The 22549-nt window shown below is 43.3% G+C and overlaps 1 protein-coding gene across 1 annotated transcript in view; it reads left to right on the top strand.

The window, feature by feature from the left end:
• The window catches only part of mks1 (MKS transition zone complex subunit 1), a 189312-nt gene that overhangs the window by 149044 nt on the left and 17719 nt on the right, over positions 1-22549 (top strand). The window lies entirely within an intron of this gene.

Consider the following 22549-nt stretch of genomic DNA (forward strand, 5'->3'; position numbering starts at 1 on the left):
CGCTCCTTTCAATGCAAAGAAGCAACGTCTGTACTCCAAGTCCTTCCCTGATAGTCAAGCTTCTCACTCTGTATTGGAGTATAACCGCAGATACGTAATAGAGGAACCTCATTTTTGCTGGTTGTATCCAAAAAAAGTATCCACAGTTCATGACCGTAGGTGAGGTTAAGAGCATAAATCAAGAGTCTGACCTTCTGTCTCGGCTCTGTCTTCACCAAGATGGTCCAGCATATCATCCTTAAAAAGTCAGACTCTGCCCCAATCTGTCTATTGACCTCATTGTCCGACTTACCCTGTCTTGTGAACAAAACTCCTACATACTTAAACTCATCCACTTTTCACTGAGGATCGTGATGTCACATTTAGAGGTGCTGATTCTCATCCCAGTCATTTCACACTCAGCCTCAGTCCTGTTCAGTGTGAGGTCACTGCCTGATAAAGCCAACAGAACCACATCAACTGCAAAAAGCAAAGGTGCACCTCTGAGGTCACCCAACTGAACACCCTCCACTGTCCCTGACTGGCCTTGAAATCCCATCCATGACCTTCATCTAGAGACCGGACCGCTCATTGTAGTGGCTGTGGTAACCCATACTCCTGCAGTCTACCCCATACCAAGGATACCTTGAGGGATCTGGTCATTTGCATTTTCAAACATATACAACACACATATTGACTGGTTGGTCATTTGGTCATACTCCCAAGACCCTTCTAATATGCTTTCAAGGATAAAGAGCTGGTCCGCCATTCCACGACGAAAACATTACATTGTTTTGGTCCTCCTGAATCTGAGATTCAACTAACAGTGTACCCTGGCATAGACTTTCCCAGGGAGGCTGAAATGGAATGCACGCTCCAGTCCCCTTTTCTAAAGATGGGAACCACCACCCCACCTTGCTAATCCAAGGGTACTGCCCGTGACTTCCATGCACCATTATATGGGCATGTCAGCCATTTCAGCCCAACAACATTCAGAGACTTCAGTGTCTTCAAATCCTTCACTAAAAAACCAGAGTTCCTTCTGTGTCGGTAGATGCTGATATATTCAGACATTTATGGTTTATTTTACAATTTAAAGGCTCCCTGTTTCCAAAAAGCTTGGCAAAAAACAGCGAGGGGGAGGGAGAGAGAGAGCGAGCAGGAGGAGGGGAAGGGGTGGAGGGAGTGGAGAGTAAGAGAGAGAGAGAGAGAGAGAGAAAGAGGAGGTGGAGGAGGGGGGAGAGGAAGAGGAGGGTTTCACTCATTTTCACATAGTTTTCGTTGGCACTGTTTCCAAACTGCCGTTTACAAGCCTCCTTGAAACAGGAAAGTGGAAAACTGATTCAAAAAATTTTTCAATCAGGGTTTAAATCAAATCAGTCCAGGTTCAGCTCTTGTTCAAACAAGACAGTTAGTGCTAATATTGTTTAAAAAAGTAATGCAATCCCACTCAAAAATGTTGGAAAAAAACAAACTGTCATGGCAGAAAAAACTCCCTGTTTCACTGGATTAAAGGTACAGTGTGTCATTTTTCAATTTTTCAACTTTTCAATGTTATTTTTTGGCCTTTTCAATGTTACTTATGTTATTAACTGAGACTTTGGCAGAAACATTTAAAAACTTAGGTATTTACAAATATTACAACATAAGTGTAATTTTTTGTCTGTTATTCTTCCTTTTTATGCTTCTAAACCACTCAAAATTAGTTAAAATCAGTATATCAAGTATAAAACCCTATAGCTTCAGGGGGGTCCACCCCTGCCCACGACCGTGAGCTGCAATCACGTAATTTACCCGGAACTAAAATGGTTCTAGCTAACCCTGGACAAATCTAAAATTGGCAGGTGGTACTGTAAGCTCTGGATCTTTAATAGCTCTGTCCTGAATTGTAAAAAACTCAGAAAGGACAAAAGAAACAGTTTATTTTGTTTCATGTGGAGTCAGACAGATCTGGGTCGTCACCAAACAGAGCTCTCACCGGAACTCGTTCAGGAAGGACCCCGAACACAAAATACAGTGATAGAGAGCCCCGTTACAATGGGTGGACCTGGTTTCGCAGCTGATTTCTATTTGGTCACTGTGACAGTGGAGCAGTCCTTCCATGTCGCGTGCACAGCTCATGATCAAAAAAGGTTATGTCATGTTTTAGGCCATGTGCTAAAAACTGGTTTAAACTGGGCACTCAAAATCAGGACTTTCACATGTTGATAAAAGAGTTGGAGACTTGTTGTCTATGCCCTTGTAGATAAAACAGTGGTGGCCGTCACAGTTTGTACTTTCTTGAGTAGATAAGTCTTCAAGAAGTGCACAGTGAGTGCAGAGAACCTAGTGACCCCATGAAACTCATCCTTACATAAACAAAAGGCCCGAAACTTGTAGTTTAATAGAAAAATAGCAAAATGTAGTCGTTAAGAACTCCCCCCTTTGACATGATTTTATCATGTCAACCATTAAGATCAATTTGACGTATTTCAATTCTCGACAGTGATTCAGTGCACCATTCAAATCAATATATTGCCAAACATGTAGGCATATGGGCAAGCATCAATTGATCCCACCCCCACTAGGCCCCTGCTGTGCCCTCATAGCCAGTCCTTAGTGAGTCCGAGCCTCACAGAGGCTGCGTAATCGTGACTGTGCCTGCCTTAGGGTATAAGATGGGATTATACCCATCATGGGCTATCCAGCCTTCCATACTCACCTGATACAGAATACCGACTAGGCAGTGTCACCAAGAGGTGAGAGGGAATGACCATTAGTGGTGTCATATTCAGGTAGTTTAATTTTGGACAGACCATTAAATTTGTGGGATCATTGATCGTGAATTGAACTACCTACCTCGTGACCTACGTAAAATAGACCTGATGGATAAATCAGTGCTGCAATCAACCAGAAACAAATAACAGTATCATTACATCCCCCCCCCCCCCCCCCAAAAAAAATACAAACAAAAAGTAAAATAACTAAAAATAATAGCTAAATACTTCCACAATACGGACCCAAAACGTCCAGGTCCTCACACCTCGCGGGGCTGCTGTGGATGTCTAGGGCTCATCTTCACTGAGGAGGACTAACAGGGGCACCCAGGATTCCCAGCCCCATGCTTATGTCCTGTCGAGGTGACCGGACGCCCGGGCGCCCTTAATTTATTGTCTAAGGGAGAGGTGATGCATTTGATAGACAAATGTCTTATACAAAGGACGAGTACAGTTACTGCTACAATCACAGAAATTAGAATTGAAGCTACCGACCCTTCCACTTGCTAAAATAGTTGTTAAACTAATCAATCAGTGGGTTCTCAAGACCAGAATTTTCAGGCAGTTCCTCCGAGAGTGACAAAAAACTCCTGTAACAGTGGAATGTGCCGTTCATTTCCAAAGTGAACGCTTTGTTGACATCGTCTGACTACCAGAGAAATGGCAGAAGAGTTGGACATCAGCACTTTTTTGGCATGAAAAGACGTGTGGAGGAATTCGCGCGTCGGGTTGGAGGCGCACAACAACGCAAGCAACGCCGTGATGAAGCTTCACAGGACATGTTGTGGCATGTCCAGCTCGTCCACAATTTCTCGGATAGTCACACGACTGAAAAGCCACCGAAAGCCGTCTGAATCTTCTGAATTGTGCAAGAGCTGGGCATGTTACAACATATCCTGTGAGACCAACACGGAGGTGCGTTTGTCCCGCGCCATTAGCAGCTCTGTGGCGAATTCCTTTGCTACTCTTTCCATGACAAAAACTCCTGTAACAGTGGAATGTGCCGAAAAAGTGCTATGTCCACATCTTCTGCCATTTCTGTAGTAGTCAGACGACGTCCCCGATCAACAGCATTCAGTTTGGAAATGATCTGGTCATTTCAGCCTGTCGATTACCGCTCGGAGCGCGGCGCACCCTCCGCCATTGTGCGCCGTCTTTAAACCGGTTGTAACACTCCTTAATCTGTGTGATCCCCATAAGATCTTCACTGAAAGCCATCTGAATTTTCCGAATGGTTTCCAACTGGCTGTCTCTCACAGTTTCTGAAAAAATTTTGATGCAGTAAAACGGCAGTCGATCAGCCAATTTCCTGACAACGAAAATCCGCCGAGGAGGCATTATATCCCACCATCCTGACAAGGTGGGAATATCTGTTGATAACCATTTGTTTGTTACAGATTTTTTACCCACAACCAGCAAAACATCCAAAATATATAGTTTTCATGTCAAAGGGAAATACACAGTTAAAAATGTCTTGTAGTGCTCTATGAACGTCAGTCCAGTACTGTTTAATTAGTGGGCAGTCCCATAGGATGTGAAAGTGGTTTGCATGTTGTTCTCCACATTTTCTCCAACATGTTGGTGGCATTCAATCATAATGCGTTTTTTTTTTCTTTTTTTTTTGGCATGGAGTGATAAAATATCTTATTATGGTTTTCCATCCATATTCTCTCCACCTCTGTGAGCTAGTACATTTCCACTGGCGTTTCCAAATTGTAGTCCATTCCTCCTCAGATATAGTGATCCATCCTTCCTTTTCCCACATCGCCTTCACATTCAGTAGTATGAGACTTATGATTCGAAAAGTATTCATACAAAACAGAAATAAGCTTTTTAGTACATTTTCCATCATATGCCTTTGTGAACAGTATTAATAAATCTGCATTAACCTCTGACATCATAGTCATATTTGCATCAATATAATGATGTATCTGTAGGTATCGATAAAAGTCTTGTTTTTCCAAAAATATTTATGTTTAGTATATCAAAACTAACAACTTGATCATCCTTTATAAATTGGCCCAAAGTGGTTATACCTTTAGAGGTTCAAAATTTGAATCATGAATACAGTTTGTTCAGCAAAAACTCTGAATTGTGAGCATACCATTTTAACATTATAAAATCTTTCTTCAAATTGTATTTTTTAACTACTTGTTTCCAAACAGAAAGAGAGCATTGAACCCAAGGGTTGTCTGCAGTGTCCAGTGGTGGGCACAATTCAGCTAATCCGCTAACCGCTAATTATCAAAGCTAAGCTTAGCTTTTCGGATTAGCAAAGGACCCCGGACCCCGTGCTCCCGGAGCACCCCCCACAGGGTGCCTCCAGGGACACGGTTGAACGCTTTCTCCAGATCCACAAAGCACATGTGGACTGGTTGGGCGAATTCCCATGAACCCTCGAGCATCCGATGGAGGGTGTAGAGCTGGTCCAGTGTGCCACGACCAGGACGAAAACCACACTGTTAATAATTGGCAAAGCTTCTGGGGAAAACCTGGTCTTGTTAGGAGAGACGGCATCCATCCCACTTTGGATGGAGCAGCTCTCATTTCTAGAAATCTGGCCAATTTTCTTAAATCCTCCAAACCGTGACTATCCAGGGTTGGGACCAGGAAGCAGAGTTGTAGTCTTACACACCTCTCTGCAGCTTCTCTCCCCCTGCCATCCCCTCATTACCCCATCCCCGTAGAGACGGTGCCTGCTCCCAGACTACCAATAACCAGCAAAAATCTATTTAAGCATAAAAATTCAAAAAGAAAAAATAATATAGCACCTTCAACTGCACCACAGACTAAAACAGTTAAATGTGGTCTATTAAACATTAGGTCTCTCTCTTCTAAGTCCCTGTTGGTAAATGATATAATAATTGATCAACATATTGATTTATTCTGCCTTACAGAAACCTGGTTACAGAAGGATGAATATGTTAGTTTAAATGAGTCAACACCCCCGAGTCACACTAACTGTCAGAATGCTCGTAGCACGGGCCGGGGCGGAGGATTAGCAGCAATCTTCCATTCCAGCTTATTAATTAATCAAAAACCCAGACAGAGCTTTAATTCATTTGAAAGCTTGACTCTTAGTCTTGTCCATCCAAATTGGAAGTCCCAAAAAACAGTTTTATTTGTTATTATCTATCGTCCACCTGGTCGTTACTGTGAGTTTCTCTGTGAATTTTCAGGCCTTTTGTCTGACTTAGTGCTTAGCTCAGATAAGATAATTATAGTGGGCGATTTTAACATCCACACAGATGCTGAGAATGACAGCCTCAACACTGCATTTAATCTATTATTAGACTCTATTGGCTTTGCTCAAAAAGTAAATGAGTCCACCCACCACTTTAATCATATCTTAGATCTTGTTCTGACTTATGGTATGGAAATAGAAGACTTAACAGTATTCCCTGAAAACTCCCTTCTGTCTGATCATTTCTTAATAACATTTACATTTACTCTGATGGACTACCCAGCAGTGGGGAATAAGTTTCATTACACTAGAAGTCTTTCAGAAAGCACTGTAACTAGGTTTAAGGATATGATTCCTTCTTTATGTTCTCTAATGCCATATACCAACACAGTGCAGAGTAGCTACCTAAACTCTGTAAGTGAGATAGAGTATCTCGTCAATAGTTTTACATCCTCATTGAAGACAACTTTGGATGCTGTAGCTCCTCTAAAAAAGAGAGCTTTAAATCAGAAGTGCCTGACTCCGTGGTATAACTCACAAACACAAAATACAGTGATAGAGAGCCCCGTTACAATGGGTGGACCTGGTTTCGCAGCTGATTTCTATTTGGTCACTGTGACAGTGGAGCAGTCCTTCCATGTCGCGTGCACAGCTCATGATCAAAAAAGGTTATGTCATGTTTTAGGCCATGTGCTAAAAACTGGTTTAAACTGGGCACTCAAAATCAGGACTTTCACATGTTGATAAAAGAGTTGGAGACTTGTTGTCTATGCCCTTGTAGATAAAACAGTGGTGGCCGTCACAGTTTGTACTTTCTTGAGTAGATAAGTCTTCAAGAAGTGCACAGTGAGTGCAGAGAACCTAGTGACCCCATGAAACTCATCCTTACATAAACAAAAGGCCCGAAACTTGTAGTTTAATAGAAAAATAGCAAAATGTAGTCGTTAAGAACTCCCCCCTTTGACATGATTTTATCATGTCAACCATTAAGATCAATTTGACGTATTTCAATTCTCGACAGTGATTCAGTGCACCATTCAAATCAATATATTGCCAAACATGTAGGCATATGGGCAAGCATCAATTGATCCCACCCCCACTAGGCCCCTGCTGTGCCCTCATAGCCAGTCCTTAGTGAGTCCGAGCCTCACAGAGGCTGCGTAATCGTGACTGTGCCTGCCTTAGGGTATAAGATGGGATTATACCCATCATGGGCTATCCAGCCTTCCATACTCACCTGATACAGAATACCGACTAGGCAGTGTCACCAAGAGGTGAGAGGGAATGACCATTAGTGGTGTCATATTCAGGTAGTTTAATTTTGGACAGACCATTAAATTTGTGGGATCATTGATCGTGAATTGAACTACCTACCTCGTGACCTACGTAAAAATAGACCTGATGGATAAATCAGTGCTGCAATCAACCAGAAACAAATAACAGTATCATTACATCCCCCCCCCCCCCCCCCAAAAAAATACAAACAAAAAGTAAAATAACTAAAAATAATAGCTAAATACTTCCACAATACGGACCCAAAACGTCCAGGTCCTCACACCTCGCGGGGCTGCTGTGGATGTCTAGGGCTCATCTTCACTGAGGAGGACTAACAGGGGCACCCAGGATTCCCAGCCCCATGCTTATGTCCTGTCGAGGTGACCGGACGCCCGGGCGCCCTTAATTTATTGTCTAAGGGAGAGGTGATGCATTTGATAGACAAATGTCTTATACAAAGGACGAGTACAGTTACTGCTACAATCACAGAAATTAGAATTGAAGCTACCGACCCTTCCACTTGCTAAAATAGTTGTTAAACTAATCAATCAGTGGGTTCTCAAGACCAGAATTTTCAGGCAGTTCCTCCGAGAGTGACAAAAAACTCCTGTAACAGTGGAATGTGCCGTTCATTTCCAAAGTGAACGCTTTGTTGACATCGTCTGACTACCAGAGAAATGGCAGAAGAGTTGGACATCAGCACTTTTTTGGCATGAAAAGACGTGTGGAGGAATTCGCGCGTCGGGTTGGAGGCGCACAACAACGCAAGCAACGCCGTGATGAAGCTTCACAGGACATGTTGTGGCATGTCCAGCTCGTCCACAATTTCTCGGATAGTCACACGACTGAAAAAGCCACCGAAAGCCGTCTGAATCTTCTGAATTGTGCAAGAGCTGGGCATGTTACAACATATCCTGTGAGACCAACACGGAGGTGCGTTTGTCCCGCGCCATTAGCAGCTCTGTGGCGAATTCCTTTGCTACTCTTTCCATGACAAAAACTCCTGTAACAGTGGAATGTGCCGAAAAAGTGCTATGTCCACATCTTCTGCCATTTCTGTAGTAGTCAGACGACGTCCCCGATCAACAGCATTCAGTTTGGAAATGATCTGGTCATTTCAGCCTGTCGATTACCGCTCGGAGCGCGGCGCACCCTCCGCCATTGTGCGCCGTCTTTAAACCGGTTGTAACACTCCTTAATCTGTGTGATCCCCATAAGATCTTCACTGAAAGCCATCTGAATTTTCCGAATGGTTTCCAACTGGCTGTCTCTCACAGTTTCTGAAAAAATTTTGATGCAGTAAAACGGCAGTCGATCAGCCAATTTCCTGACAACGAAAATCCGCCGAGGAGGCATTATATCCCACCATCCTGACAAGGTGGGAATATCTGTTGATAACCATTTGTTTGTTACAGATTTTTTACCCACAACCAGCAAAACATCCAAAATATATAGTTTTCATGTCAAAGGGAAATACACAGTTAAAAATGTCTTGTAGTGCTCTATGAACGTCAGTCCAGTACTGTTTAATTAGTGGGCAGTCCCATAGGATGTGAAAGTGGTTTGCATGTTGTTCTCCACATTTTCTCCAACATGTTGGTGGCATTCAATCATAATGCGTTTTTTTTTCTTTTTTTTTTGGCATGGAGTGATAAAATATCTTATTATGGTTTTCCATCCATATTCTCTCCACCTCTGTGAGCTAGTACATTTCCACTGGCGTTTCCAAATTGTAGTCCATTCCTCCTCAGATATAGTGATCCATCCTTCCTTTTCCCACATCGCCTTCACATTCAGTAGTATGAGACTTATGATTCGAAAAGTATTCATACAAAACAGAAATAAGCTTTTTAGTACATTTTCCATCATATGCCTTTGTGAACAGTATTAATAAATCTGCATTAACCTCTGACATCATAGTCATATTTGCATCAATATAATGATGTATCTGTAGGTATCGATAAAAGTCTTGTTTTTTCCAAAAATATTTATGTTTAGTATATCAAAACTAACAACTTGATCATCCTTTATAAATTGGCCCAAAGTGGTTATACCTTTAGAGGTTCAAAATTTGAATCATGAATACAGTTTGTTCAGCAAAAACTCTGAATTGTAAGCATACCATTTTAACATTATAAAATCTTTCTTCAAATTGTATTTTTTAACTACTTGTTTCCAAACAGAAAGAGAGCATTGAACCCAAGGGTTGTCTGCAGTGTCCAGTGGTGGGCACAATTCAGCTAATCCGCTAACCGCTAATTATCAAAGCTAAGCTTAGCTTTTCGGATTAGCAAAGGACCCCGGACCCCGTGCTCCCGGAGCACCCCCCACAGGGTGCCTCCAGGGACACGGTTGAACGCTTTCTCCAGATCCACAAAGCACATGTGGACTGGTTGGGCGAATTCCCATGAACCCTCGAGCATCCGATGGAGGGTGTAGAGCTGGTCCAGTGTGCCACGACCAGGACGAAAACCACACTGTTAATAATTGGCAAAGCTTCTGGGGAAAACCTGGTCTTGTTAGGAGAGACGGCATCCATCCCACTTTGGATGGAGCAGCTCTCATTTCTAGAAATCTGGCCAATTTTCTTAAATCCTCCAAACCGTGACTATCCAGGGTTGGGACCAGGAAGCAGAGTTGTAGTCTTACACACCTCTCTGCAGCTTCTCTCCCCCTGCCATCCCCTCATTACCCCATCCCCGTAGAGACGGTGCCTGCTCCCAGACTACCAATAACCAGCAAAAATCTATTTAAGCATAAAAATTCAAAAAGAAAAAATAATATAGCACCTTCAACTGCACCACAGACTAAAACAGTTAAATGTGGTCTATTAAACATTAGGTCTCTCTCTTCTAAGTCCCTGTTGGTAAATGATATAATAATTGATCAACATATTGATTTATTCTGCCTTACAGAAACCTGGTTACAGAAGGATGAATATGTTAGTTTAAATGAGTCAACACCCCCGAGTCACACTAACTGTCAGAATGCTCGTAGCACGGGCCGGGGCGGAGGATTAGCAGCAATCTTCCATTCCAGCTTATTAATTAATCAAAAACCCAGACAGAGCTTTAATTCATTTGAAAGCTTGACTCTTAGTCTTGTCCATCCAAATTGGAAGTCCCAAAAAACAGTTTTATTTGTTATTATCTATCGTCCACCTGGTCGTTACTGTGAGTTTCTCTGTGAATTTTCAGGCCTTTTGTCTGACTTAGTGCTTAGCTCAGATAAGATAATTATAGTGGGCGATTTTAACATCCACACAGATGCTGAGAATGACAGCCTCAACACTGCATTTAATCTATTATTAGACTCTATTGGCTTTGCTCAAAAAGTAAATGAGTCCACCCACCACTTTAATCATATCTTAGATCTTGTTCTGACTTATGGTATGGAAATAGAAGACTTAACAGTATTCCCTGAAAACTCCCTTCTGTCTGATCATTTCTTAATAACATTTACATTTACTCTGATGGACTACCCAGCAGTGGGGAATAAGTTTCATTACACTAGAAGTCTTTCAGAAAGCGCTGTAACTAGGTTTAAGGATATGATTCCTTCTTTATGTTCTCTAATGCCATATACCAACACAGTGCAGAGTAGCTACCTAAACTCTGTAAGTGAGATAGAGTATCTCGTCAATAGTTTTACATCCTCATTGAAGACAACTTTGGATGCTGTAGCTCCTCTAAAAAGAGAGCTTTAAATCAGAAGTGCCTGACTCCGTGGTATAACTCACAAACTCGTAGCTTAAAGCAGATAACCCGTAAGTTGGAGAGGAAATGGCGTCTCACTAATTTAGAAGATCTTCACTTAGCCTGGAAAAAGAGTCTGTTGCTCTATAAAAAAGCCCTCCGTAAAGCTAGGACATCTTTCTACTCATCACTAATTGAAGAAAATAAGAACAACCCCAGGTTTCTTTTCAGCACTGTAGCCAGGCTGACAAAGAGTCAGAGCTCTATTGAGCTGAGTATTCCATTAACTTTAACTAGTAATGACTTCATGACTTTCTTTGCTAACAAAATTTTAACTATTAGAGAAAAAATTACTCATAACCATCCCAAAGACGTATCGTTATCTTTGGCTGCTTTCAGTGATGCCGGTATTTGGTTAGACTCTTTCTCTCCGATTGTTCTGTCTGAGTTATTTTCATTAGTTACTTCATCCAAACCATCAACATGTTTATTAGACCCCATTCCTACCAGGCTGCTCAAGGAAGCCCTACCATTATTTAATGCTTCGATCTTAAATATGATCAATCTATCTTTGTTAGTTGGCTATGTACCACAGGCTTTTAAGGTGGCAGTAATTAAACCATTACTTAAAAAGCCATCACTTGACCCAGCTATCTTAGCTAATTATAGGCCAATCTCCAACCTTCCTTTTCTCTCAAAAAATCTTGAAAGGGTAGTTGTAAAACAGCTAACTGATCATCTGCAGAGGAATGGTCTATTTGAAGAGTTTCAGTCAGGTTTTAGAATTCATCATAGTACAGAAACAGCATTAGTGAAGGTTACAAATGATCTTCTTATGGCCTCGGACAGTGGACTCATCTCTGTGCTTGTTCCGTTAGACCTCAGTGCTGCTTTTGATACTGTTGACCATAAAATTTTATTACAGAGATTAGAGCATGCCATAGGTATTAAAGGCACTGCGCTGCGGTGGTTTGAATCATATTTGTCTAATAGATTACAATTTGTTCATGTAAATGGGGAATCTTCTTCACAGACTAAAGTTAATTATGGAGTTCCACAAGGTTCTGTGCTAGGACCAATTTTATTCACTTTATACATGCTTCCCTTAGACGGTATTGCTTAAATTTTCATTGTTACGCAGATGATACCCAGCTTTATCTATCCATGAAGCCAGAGGACACACACCAATTAGCTAAACTGCAGGATTGTCTTACAGACATAAAGACATGGATGACCTCTAATTTCCTGCTTTTAAACTCAGATAAAACTGAAGTTATTGTACTTGGCCCCACAAATCTTAGAAACATGGTGTCTAACCAGATCCTTACTCTGGATGGCATTACCCTGACCTCTAGTAATACTGTGAAAAATCTTGGAGTCATTTTTGATCAGGATATGTCATTCAAAGCGCATATTAAACAAATATGTAGGACTGCTTTTTTGCATTTACGCAATATCTCTAAAATCAGAAAGGTCTTGTCTCAGAGTGATGCTGAAAAACTAATTCATGCATTTATTTCCTCTAGGCTGGACTATTGTAATTCATTATTATCAGGTTGTCCTAAAAGTTCCCTAAAAAGCCTTCAGTTAATTCAAAATGCTGCAGCTAGAGTACTGACGGGGACTAGAAGGAGAGCATATCTCACCCATATTGGCCTCTCTTCATTGGCTTCCTGTTAATTCTAGAATAGAATTTAAAATTCTTCTTCTTACTTATAAGGTTTTGAATAATCAGGTCCCATCTTATCTTAGGGACCTCGTAGTACCATATCACCCCAATAGAGCGCTTCGATCTAAGACTGCAGGCTTACTTGTAGTTCCTAGGGTTTGTAAGAGTAGAATGGGAGGCAGAGCCTTCAGCTTTCAGGCTCCTCTCCTGTGGAACCAGCTCCCAATTCAGATCAGGGAGACAGACACCCTCTCTACTTTTAAGATTAGGCTTAAAACTTTCCTTTTTGCTAAAGCTTATAGTTAGGGCTGGATCAGGTGACCCTGAACCATCCCTTAGTTATGCTGCTATAGACGTAGACTGCTGGGGGGTTCCCATGATGCACTGTTTCTTTCTCTTTTTGCTCTGTATGCACCACTCTGCATTTAATCATTAGTGATCGATCTCTGCTCCCCTCCACAGCATGTCTTTTTCCTGGTTCTCTCCCTCAGCCCCAACCAGTCCCAGCAGAAGACTGCCCCTCCCTGAGCCTGGTTCTGCTGGAGGTTTCTTCCTGTTAAAAGGGAGTTTTTCCTTCCCACTGTAGCCAAGTGCTTGCTCACAGGGGGTCGTTTTGACCGTTGGGGTTTTACATAATTATTGTATGGCCTTGCCTTACAATATAAAGTGCCTTGGGGCAACTGTTTGTTGTGATTTGGCGCTATATAAAAAAATTGATTGATTGATTGATTGACTGTTCCTCCTGAATCCGAGGTTCGACTATCGGTTGAATTCTCCTCTCCAGTACTCTGGAATAAATCTTACCGGGGAGGCTGAGAAGTGTGATCCCCCTGTAGTTGGAACACACCCTGGTCCCCCTTCTTAAAGAGAGGGACCACCACCCTGGTTTGCCAATCCAGAGGCACTGTCCCCGACCGCCACGCGATGTTGCAGAGACGTGTCAGCCAAGACAGTCCCACAACAGCCAGAGACTTAAGGTACTCAGAACGGATTTTATCCACCCCAGGAGCCTTGCCACCAAGGAGCTTTCTGACCACCTCGGTGACTTCGGCCTGGGTGATGGATGAGCCCGCCTCTGAGTCCCCAGTCTCTACTTCCTCTTCGGAAGACATGACGATGGGATTGAGAAGATCCTCGAAGTATTCCTTCCACTGCCTGACAACATCCCCAGTCAGGGTCAACAGCTCCCCACCCGCAATATAGACAGTGTTGGCAGAGAGCTGCTTCTGCCTCTTGAGGCGTCTAACGGTTTGCCAGAATTTCTTTGAGGCCGACCGATAGTCCTCCTCCATGGCCTCCCCAAACTCCTCCCAGATCCGAGTTTTTGCCTCTGCAACCGCACAGGCTGCAGCACGCTTGGCCTGCCGGTACCTGTCAGCTGCTTCCGGGGTCCCACTTACCAACAAAGACAAGTAGGACTCCTTCTTCAGCTTGACAGCATCCCTTACTTCCGGTGTCCACCACCGGCTTTGGGGATTGCCACCGCGACAAGCACTAGAGACCTTGCAACCACAGCTACGAGCGGCCGCATCGACAATGGACGTGGAGAACATGGTCCACTCCATGTCTCCACCCTCCCCCTGGATCTGGGAGAATCTGTCCCGGAGGTGGGAGTTGAAGACCTCGCCGACAGAGGGTTCCGCCAGTCATTCCCAGCAGGCCCTCACGATACGTTTGGGCCTGCCAGGTCTGACCGGCTTCCTCCCCTTCCAGCGGATCCAACTCACCACCAGGTGGTGATTGGTCAACAGCTCAGCCCCTCTCTTCACCCGAGTGTCTGAGACACGTGGCTGAAGGTCAGATGATACGACTACAAAGTCAATCATCGACCTTCGGTTCAGGGTGTCCTGGTGCCACGTGCCCTTGTGCTCGAACATGTTTGTGATGGACAAACTGTGACTAGCACAGAAGTCCAACAACTGAATCAAATCAAATCAAATCAATTTTATTTATATAGCACCAAATCACAACAAACAGTTGCCCCAAGGCGCTTTATATTGTAAGGCCAAAGCCATACAATAATTACAGAAAAACCCCAACGGTCAAAACGACCCCCTGTGAGCAAGCACTTGGCGACAGTGGGAATGAAAAACTCCCTTTTAATAGGAAGAAACTTCCAGCAGAACCAGGCTCAGGGAGGGGCAGTCTTCTGCTGGGACTGGTTGGGACTGAGGGGAGAGAATCAGGAAAAAGACATGCTGTGGAAGAGAGCAGAGATCAATCACTAATGATTAAATGCAGAGTGGTGCATACAGAGCAAAAAGAGAAAGAAACACTCAGTGCATCATGGAAACCCCCAGCAGTCTAAGTCTATAGCAGCATAACTAAGGGATGGTTCAGGGTCACCTGATCCAGCCCTAACTATAAGCTTTAGCAAAAAGGAAAGTTTTAAGCCTAATCTTAAAAGTAGAGAGGGTGTCTGTCTCCCTGATCTGAATTGGGAGCTGGCTCCACAGGAGAGGAGCCTGAAAGCTGAAGGCTCTGCCTCCCGTTCTACTCTTTAAAACCCTAGGAACTACAAGTAAGCCTGCAGTCTGATAGCGACGCGCTCTAATGGTGATATGGTACTATGAGGTCCCTAAGATAAGATGGGACCTGATTATTCAAAACCTTATAAGTAAGAAGAAGAATTTTAAATTCTATTCTAGAATTAACAGGAAGCCAATGAAGAGAAGCCAATATGGGTGAAATATGCTCTCTCCTTCTAGTCCCCGTCAGTACTCTAGCTGCAGCATTTTGAATTAACTGAAGGCTTTTCAGGGAACTTTTAGGACAACCTGATAATAATGAATTACAATAGTCCAGCCTAGAGGAAATAAATGCATGAATTAGTTTTTCAGCATCACTCTGAGACAAGACCTTTCTAATTTTAGAGATATTGTGCAAATGCAAAAAAGCAGTCCTACATATTTGCTTAATATGCGCATTGAAGGACATATCCTGATCAAAAATGACTCCAAGATTTCTCACAGTATTACTAGAGGTCAGGGTAATGCCATCCAGAGTAAGGATCTGGTTAGACACCATGTTTCTAAGATTTGTGGGGCCAAGTACAATAACTTCAGTTTTATCTGAATTTAAAAGCAGGAAATTAGAGGTCATCCGACTGAACTCCACTTGGGTTCAGATCTGGGAGGCCGTGTTTCCTGATCACCCCCCTCCAGGTCTCACTGTCACCCCAGGAGAACAATGGAGTCCCCAGTCGGAGCACTATCTAGTACCCCTTAGTATTTCTTCTGTATACCTTAGTATTTCTTCTGTTTTTCTTGTTGATTAATGCTGGCAAATTATACAGTATTTTTTTGTCTTTCTGATGCCTGATTCTGTTTTTTCTCTGTTTAAGGTGCAGCTCCATCCAGAGATGGGAGTTGTATTTGTGTTGGCGACCCTCCTGTCCTGTGCACCAATAGCAGTTCTTGTATATTTGTCCGTGAATTGTTCTGTGAATTTTTTCTGTAATTTGTTTGTAGCATGGCCCAAGCAGAGGGTCACCCCTTTGAGTCTGGTCTGCTTGAGGTTTCTTCCTCAGAGGGAGTTTTACCTTACCACTGTTGCTCTGGGGGTTGGTAAGGTTAGACCTTACCTGTGTGAAGCGCCTTGAGGCAACTCTGTTGTGATTTGGCGCTATATAAAGGAAAATAAATTGAAAATTAAAAACCCCTCCCAGGGACTCCAAGAAGGTCGGCTACTCTGCACTGCCGCTCGGCCCGTAGGCCGAGACAACAGCGAGAGACCTGTCCTGACACAAAGGCATAGGGACATGACCCTCTCGTTCACCGGGGTGAAGTCCAACACATGTAGTACCCACCTCCCGTATAAGCTCAGACTCCTTCCCCCCAGCGAGGTGATGTTCCACGTCCCAACAGCCAGAGGCTGTGAGCACGGACTAGGACGCTGGGCCACCCACCCTCGACTACCACCCAGTCCTCTCTGCACCCGGCCCCCATGGCCCCCTCTGCAGGTGGTGAACCCACAGGAGGGCAGGCCCACGTCGCTCTTTCGGGCCGAGCCCGGCCGGGCCCCGTGGGCTAAGGCCCGAACCCCAACCCCAGACCTGGCTCCAGGGTGGGGCCCCTGCTCCGCCATACTGCGCGACGTCTTGGTTCTTGATATTGCACTGGTCATTGGAGCTTCTGAACTGCCCTTAGTCTGACTCATCACCTAGGACTTGTTTGCCATGGGAGACCCTACCAGGGGCAAGAAGCCCCTGACAACATAGCTCCTAGGATCATCCTGGTATGCATACTCCCCCACCACGATAAGGGGGCAGTTCATAATTTTTTTTAAATTATTAATATAAAGTTTTGTAACATATAGTAGAGGAGAGGACTGAAGAAACACCCCTGTGGTGTTCCTGTGTTCAGGACGAGGGTGGAGGATGTGCAGCTCCTCCCATCGTGACGTGTTGAGGTCTGTTAGTGAGAAAGTCCAAGATCCATGCACACAGTGAGCTGCTCAGGCCCAGGTTGCTCAGTTTTTCAACCAGTTTAAAAGATATAATTGTTTTGAAGGCAGAACTGAAGTCCACGAATAGCATCCTTACATATGTGTTCTTATGGTCCAGGTGAGTAAGGGCTGTGTGGAGAGTTGCGATCACAGCATCTTCTGTTGACCTGTTTGCTCAGTAAACTGGTGTTGGTGTAGGTCAGCAGGGATGACGGATCTAATGTGAAAACACTTCCTGATAATCTGGGTTAGAGCAACCAGGCAGAAGTCATTTAGGCAGCTCACTGTGTTTTTGCCTTGTCATAGCCTTGTCTAGTGTTTATTCTATTCCCTGCCAGTGTTTGACCCCACCTTGTTTTTTGACCTTGCTTTTGTCACTGCCCATGAACTCTGCCGACCTGTGATTTTGAACCTTGTTTGCTATATGACCTCATCTGCGCCCGCCGATCCTCTGTACCTCTATCTTGCTGAATGCCTGTGTACCATACCACTGCCTGTGTTTCCCTTTGAACAATCTTTCACTCATGACTGCACCCCCAAACACACCACTAACACCATCATCAGATTCACTGATGATACCACTGTTGTAGGGCTCATCACAAATAACATTGCGACAGCCTATGAGGTCCAGCTTCTGGAACAGTGGTGTTGCAATAGTAACCTGGATCTCAACATCAGCAACACCAAGGAACTGATTTTGGACTTTAGGAGATCTACACGCACAGAACACCATGCCATCTTTATTAACGGTGAGGAAGTGGCGAAAGTGCAGAGCTTCAAATTTCTTGCCTTGCACATCTCAGCTGACCTCACCTGGGCTGTCAACATCTCCTGCCAGGTGGGGAAGGCCCAACAGAGGCTCTACTTCCTCAGGAAACTGAAACAGGTACACCTCCCCCAACCGCTGCTGATTAATTTCTACCGAGCCACGATGGAGAGCATTGTGACATACTGCTGCCCAGTGTGGTTTAACAGCTACACTACAGAGGACAGGAAGAACCTTCAGCAGGTGGTGAGAGCAGGTGAGAAGATCATCGGAACCACACTACCCCCTTAAATGAGACGTACATCAGCTGCCTCCAGAAGAAGGCCTCTTCCATCGCAGGGGACCCCACTCACCCCGGTCACGTCTTTTTCTCACCTCTCCCCTCAGGTAAAAGATACCGGTCCATGAAGTGCCGCACCAACAGTGAAAGCCATCATCCCAATCCCTGTGACACCCAATCATCCCAGCTCATAAACCATCAGACACCTCCCTATGTCTTTAAAATTTGTACAAGCCACTTTTCAGCTCTGCTGCACTTTTTTATATTTTATATTTTTTACATTATATTAGATATTTTTAAAGTACTTGTTTATTTACAACTGCAATTCCAATGAAGATGGGACGTTGTGTAAAATGTAAATAAAAACAATACAATGATTTGCAAATCCTCTTCAGCCTATATTCAGTTGAATACACCACAAAGACAAGATATTTAATGTTTAAACTTTATTGTTTTTGTGCAAATATTTGCTCATTTTAAAATGGATGCCTGCAACATTTCTGTTTTTATTTACATTTTACACAACATCCCAACTTCATTGGAATTGGGGTTGTATATTTTTAATATGTTTACTTTCTTTGTTGCCACAGAGGAGAGGATGCTAAACTGCATTTCATTGTATGAACTTTATTTTTATAATGACAATAAGGATATTGATTAATTGATTGATACAAGGCTGGAATGCAGTCAAAAAGGTCAAATGAACTGGCAGGGAAAGAATGAACAGAGTGAGGCTTAAATACCAAGAGAAAATGGGCAGCAAATGAGGAACAGTTGTGAGGGAAAGATCCAGAGTGTGGGAGTGGAAAGGCAGAAGGAAACGCCCACCACCAAGATCCAAGTGACAGACAAGAGAGTGCAGTGAGACAGAGCATTTTGACAAACACAAAGTGAACAGGACCTGACAAGAAGATAAACCTCAAACCACAGTGATCAAAATAAAATACCAAAGACAAAGACAGACAAAACCCACGCCCAATAAATAAGAAATAAAATAAAGAAGACCCAACATGAACGAACAAAGAATTAACCACAAAACAAATGTAACAACTGAAAAGAGATCAACAAGAAAATAAAGAAAATAAGACTAAACTCCAATGGAACTCATGTTCAGAAGTATAATAAACAGATAAAGACCGTGGATAAATGAACAATGTGGATGCAAACAAGGGACAAAACCATGACTTAAACCAGGCATGGGGCAGAGCATGACAGTAAGTCAGTGATTGTCTTGTCACATTTACTGATAGTTTCTTCCAGAGCGAGGACCTCATCACTGAGTACTGTGATTGGTACCTTTCCATCTTTGATATGCTCTTCAGCAAGGATCAAAGATTCTTCTGTCTCATCTAGTCCCTGTTTCAAACGCTGGATCTCCTTCTTCTGTTCCTGGAATTGAGAAACAGACTGTGATAACAGATTCAGCATGCTTCAGTTTGGCAGAACCACTTACGGTTAATTTTCCTAGTGTTTCAGCTACGTTGTTTCCTTGTGTCAAGCTGTGTGGTCACAGCTTGACTGACGAGGTTGGTCATTTTTGTGCTCACCTCCTTCTGGGTAGCAGATTGAAGACCATCTGCATTTCCAGGTAATAACTTTGCGGTGGCCTGGAGTTTCAGAGTCACTGGGTGCGTGTGACTTCTTCACAGAAGGCAGAGGCATTTTCAACTACCTGTTGAAATAAGATTAACAGATAAACACAAAACACAATTATTTACAAATGATTTACAAAAATACCAGTCACTAAGGGTGTAACGGTACATGTATTTGTATTGAACCATTTCGGTACGGGATGTTCGGTTCGGTACAGGGTTGTGCATGGGTGAGTTCGCATTGCGTGTGTTCATTCAGTGTTGCCAACTTAGCGAGTTTCTACCTAAATCTGGCAACTTTCCAAACCCTCTTAACGACTTATTATCTCAAAAGTGACTAGCGACAAGTCTAGCTACTTTTCCTGGTGTTACCGGAGATTTTTCTGATGTTTGGTGACTGAAAGTGAAAGTCTGTGTCGTCACCGAGTGGCAGCAGGTCTCCCCCTGGTCTGCTGCCTGCAGCAGCCTGTAAAGCACTGAGCGGAAGGATATCTACAATACTCCTCACTCGGACTCACTCAGCCTACTGATCTCATTTGCTGCGCTGTGATTAAATAGTCCCCAGACTTTCAGAAGCCCTGGCTTTGAGAAGTTATTTTATTTTAATCAGTGATGGCCAATTTTAATGGAAAAATAAATAAACAAACCAAGAATCAAGTTTATTTGTGGTTCTAAATATTTTTAAGGTGATTTTACTCACTTTTTTGCCTCTCCCACAATGTTTTTGTTTTTAAAACTTTATTTAAAGAGATATATTAACAAACATTAAACGAACAGTTAATAGAAAGAGATAGAAAATAAAATTAAATTGTACAAAAGTAAAGGGATTCTTTAACATTAATTCTCTTAAAAAAATTCCTTATAGAGTGTGACAGTTTTGGACAAGTTATTTTTTCTGGCAAAAAATATGAAGGTTGAATAAAATTGAACAGGGCTTCATGCTGGAACCATTGTGCTGCTCTTTACTTGTGGAAAGGTTTTGTTAAAAGCTGTTTACTAGGAATTTGTTTTTTATAATATTTCATACATTTGTCATTTATTTGAGAACATTTTATGTACGAGGTCTGTCAATAAAGTATAGGTCCTTTTTATTTTTTTCAAAAACTATATGGATTTCATTCATATGTTTTTACGTCAGACATGCTTGAACCCTCGTGCGCATGCGTGAGTTTTTCCACGCCTGTCGGTGACGTCATTCGCCTGTGAGCACTCCTTGTGGGAGGAGTCGTCCAGCCCCTCGTCGGAATTCCTTTGTCTGAGAAGTTGCTGAGAGACTGGTGCTTTGTTTGATCAAAAGTTTTTCTAAACCTGTGAGACACATCGAAGTGGACACGGTTCGAAAAATTAAGCTGGTTTTCAGTGAAAATTTTAACGGCTGATGAGAGATTTTGAGGTGATACTGTCGCTTTAAGGACTTCCCACGGTGCGAGATGTCGTGCAGCGCTCTCAGGCGCCGTCATCAGCCTGTTTCAAGCTGAAAACCTCCACATGTCAGGCTCTATTGATCCAGGACGTCGTGAGAGAACAGAGAAGTTTCAGAAGAAGTCGGTTTCAGCATTTTATCCGGATATTCCACTGTTAAAGGAGATTTTTTTAATGAAAGACGTGCGGGCGCGCGTCGGGACACCTCCGTGTTGATAACCATTTGTAAAATCCAGGCGGCTTTTGATGGCTTTCAGTGGAGTGAGTATATGAGAAATTGTTTAACAGCTGGACATGTTCCAACTTGTCCTTAAGGCTTTGTGTTTTTCCTGTGGCGGAGCGTCGCGGCGGCTGCGAGCCGACGCTGCAATCCGTCCGCACGTCTTTCATTAAAAAAATCTCCTTTAACAGTGGAATATCCGGATAAAATGCTGGAGCCGCCAAGTCCCGAAGTCCCCAGGTGGCCACCGTCTCGGCGTGTCGGATGTGGTACTGCTGGCAGAAAACAAAAACAGTCAAGTGTGGGTGTGTGTGCACCCAGAACAATTATGGTGGGAATTCCACCTCCACCTCTCACTCAATACGTGTTGCTGCGATCCCTCAGAGGAAAAGAGTGCCGTCCTGCACAGCCTCCACAAACTAAGGACCGGTACTCCTGCAAACACTCACAATAGATAGATTTAGAAAATTACCACAAAGGCTGAGGATATTACCTCTTGATGAAGATGATATCTCGGCAATGTGGTGGAGGTGTCTTCCTGCTTTTATTCCAGATGTGGAGTAGATGATCAGTGACAGCTGTCATGGTTGATGGGTGACAGCTGTCACCGGCTTGTTCCTGGAGGCGGCAGCGCCCTCTCGTGCCTGAAGCCTGCACTTCAGGCAGGGCGCCCTCTGGTGGTGGGCCAGCAGTACCTCCTCTTCTGGCAGCCCACACAACAAAGCCAGCTTCATTTTGGAATAAGGTGCTGTGGACTGATGAAACTAAAATTGAGTTATTTGGACATAAGAAGGGGCGGTATGCATGGCTGAAAAAGAACACAACATTCCAAGAAAAACACTTGCTACCTACAGTAAAATTTAGAGGTGGTTCCATAATGCTGTGGGGCTGTGTGGCCAGTGCAGGTACTGGGAATCTTGTTAAAGTTGATCGCCACATGGATTCCAGTCAATATCAGCAGATTCTTGAGAACAATGTTCATGAATCAGTGACAAAGTTGAAGTTGCACCGGGGCTGGATCTTTCAGCAAAACGACCCTAAACACTCCTCAAAATCTACTAAGACATTCATGCAGAGGAACAAGTACAACGTTCTGACCATCTCAGTCCCCAGACCTGAATATTATTGAAAATCTGTGGTGTGATTTTAAGCGGGCTGTCCATGCTCAGAACCAACAAACGTGAGATGTTTTGTAAAGAAGAATGGTCCAAAATACCTTCATCCAGAATCCAGATTCTCATTGGAAGCTATAGGAAGTGTTTAGA

The sequence above is a fragment of the Thalassophryne amazonica genome, chromosome 9 (assembly GCF_902500255.1).
Source record: "Thalassophryne amazonica chromosome 9, fThaAma1.1, whole genome shotgun sequence".
Lineage (NCBI taxonomy): Eukaryota > Metazoa > Chordata > Actinopteri > Batrachoidiformes > Batrachoididae > Thalassophryne > Thalassophryne amazonica.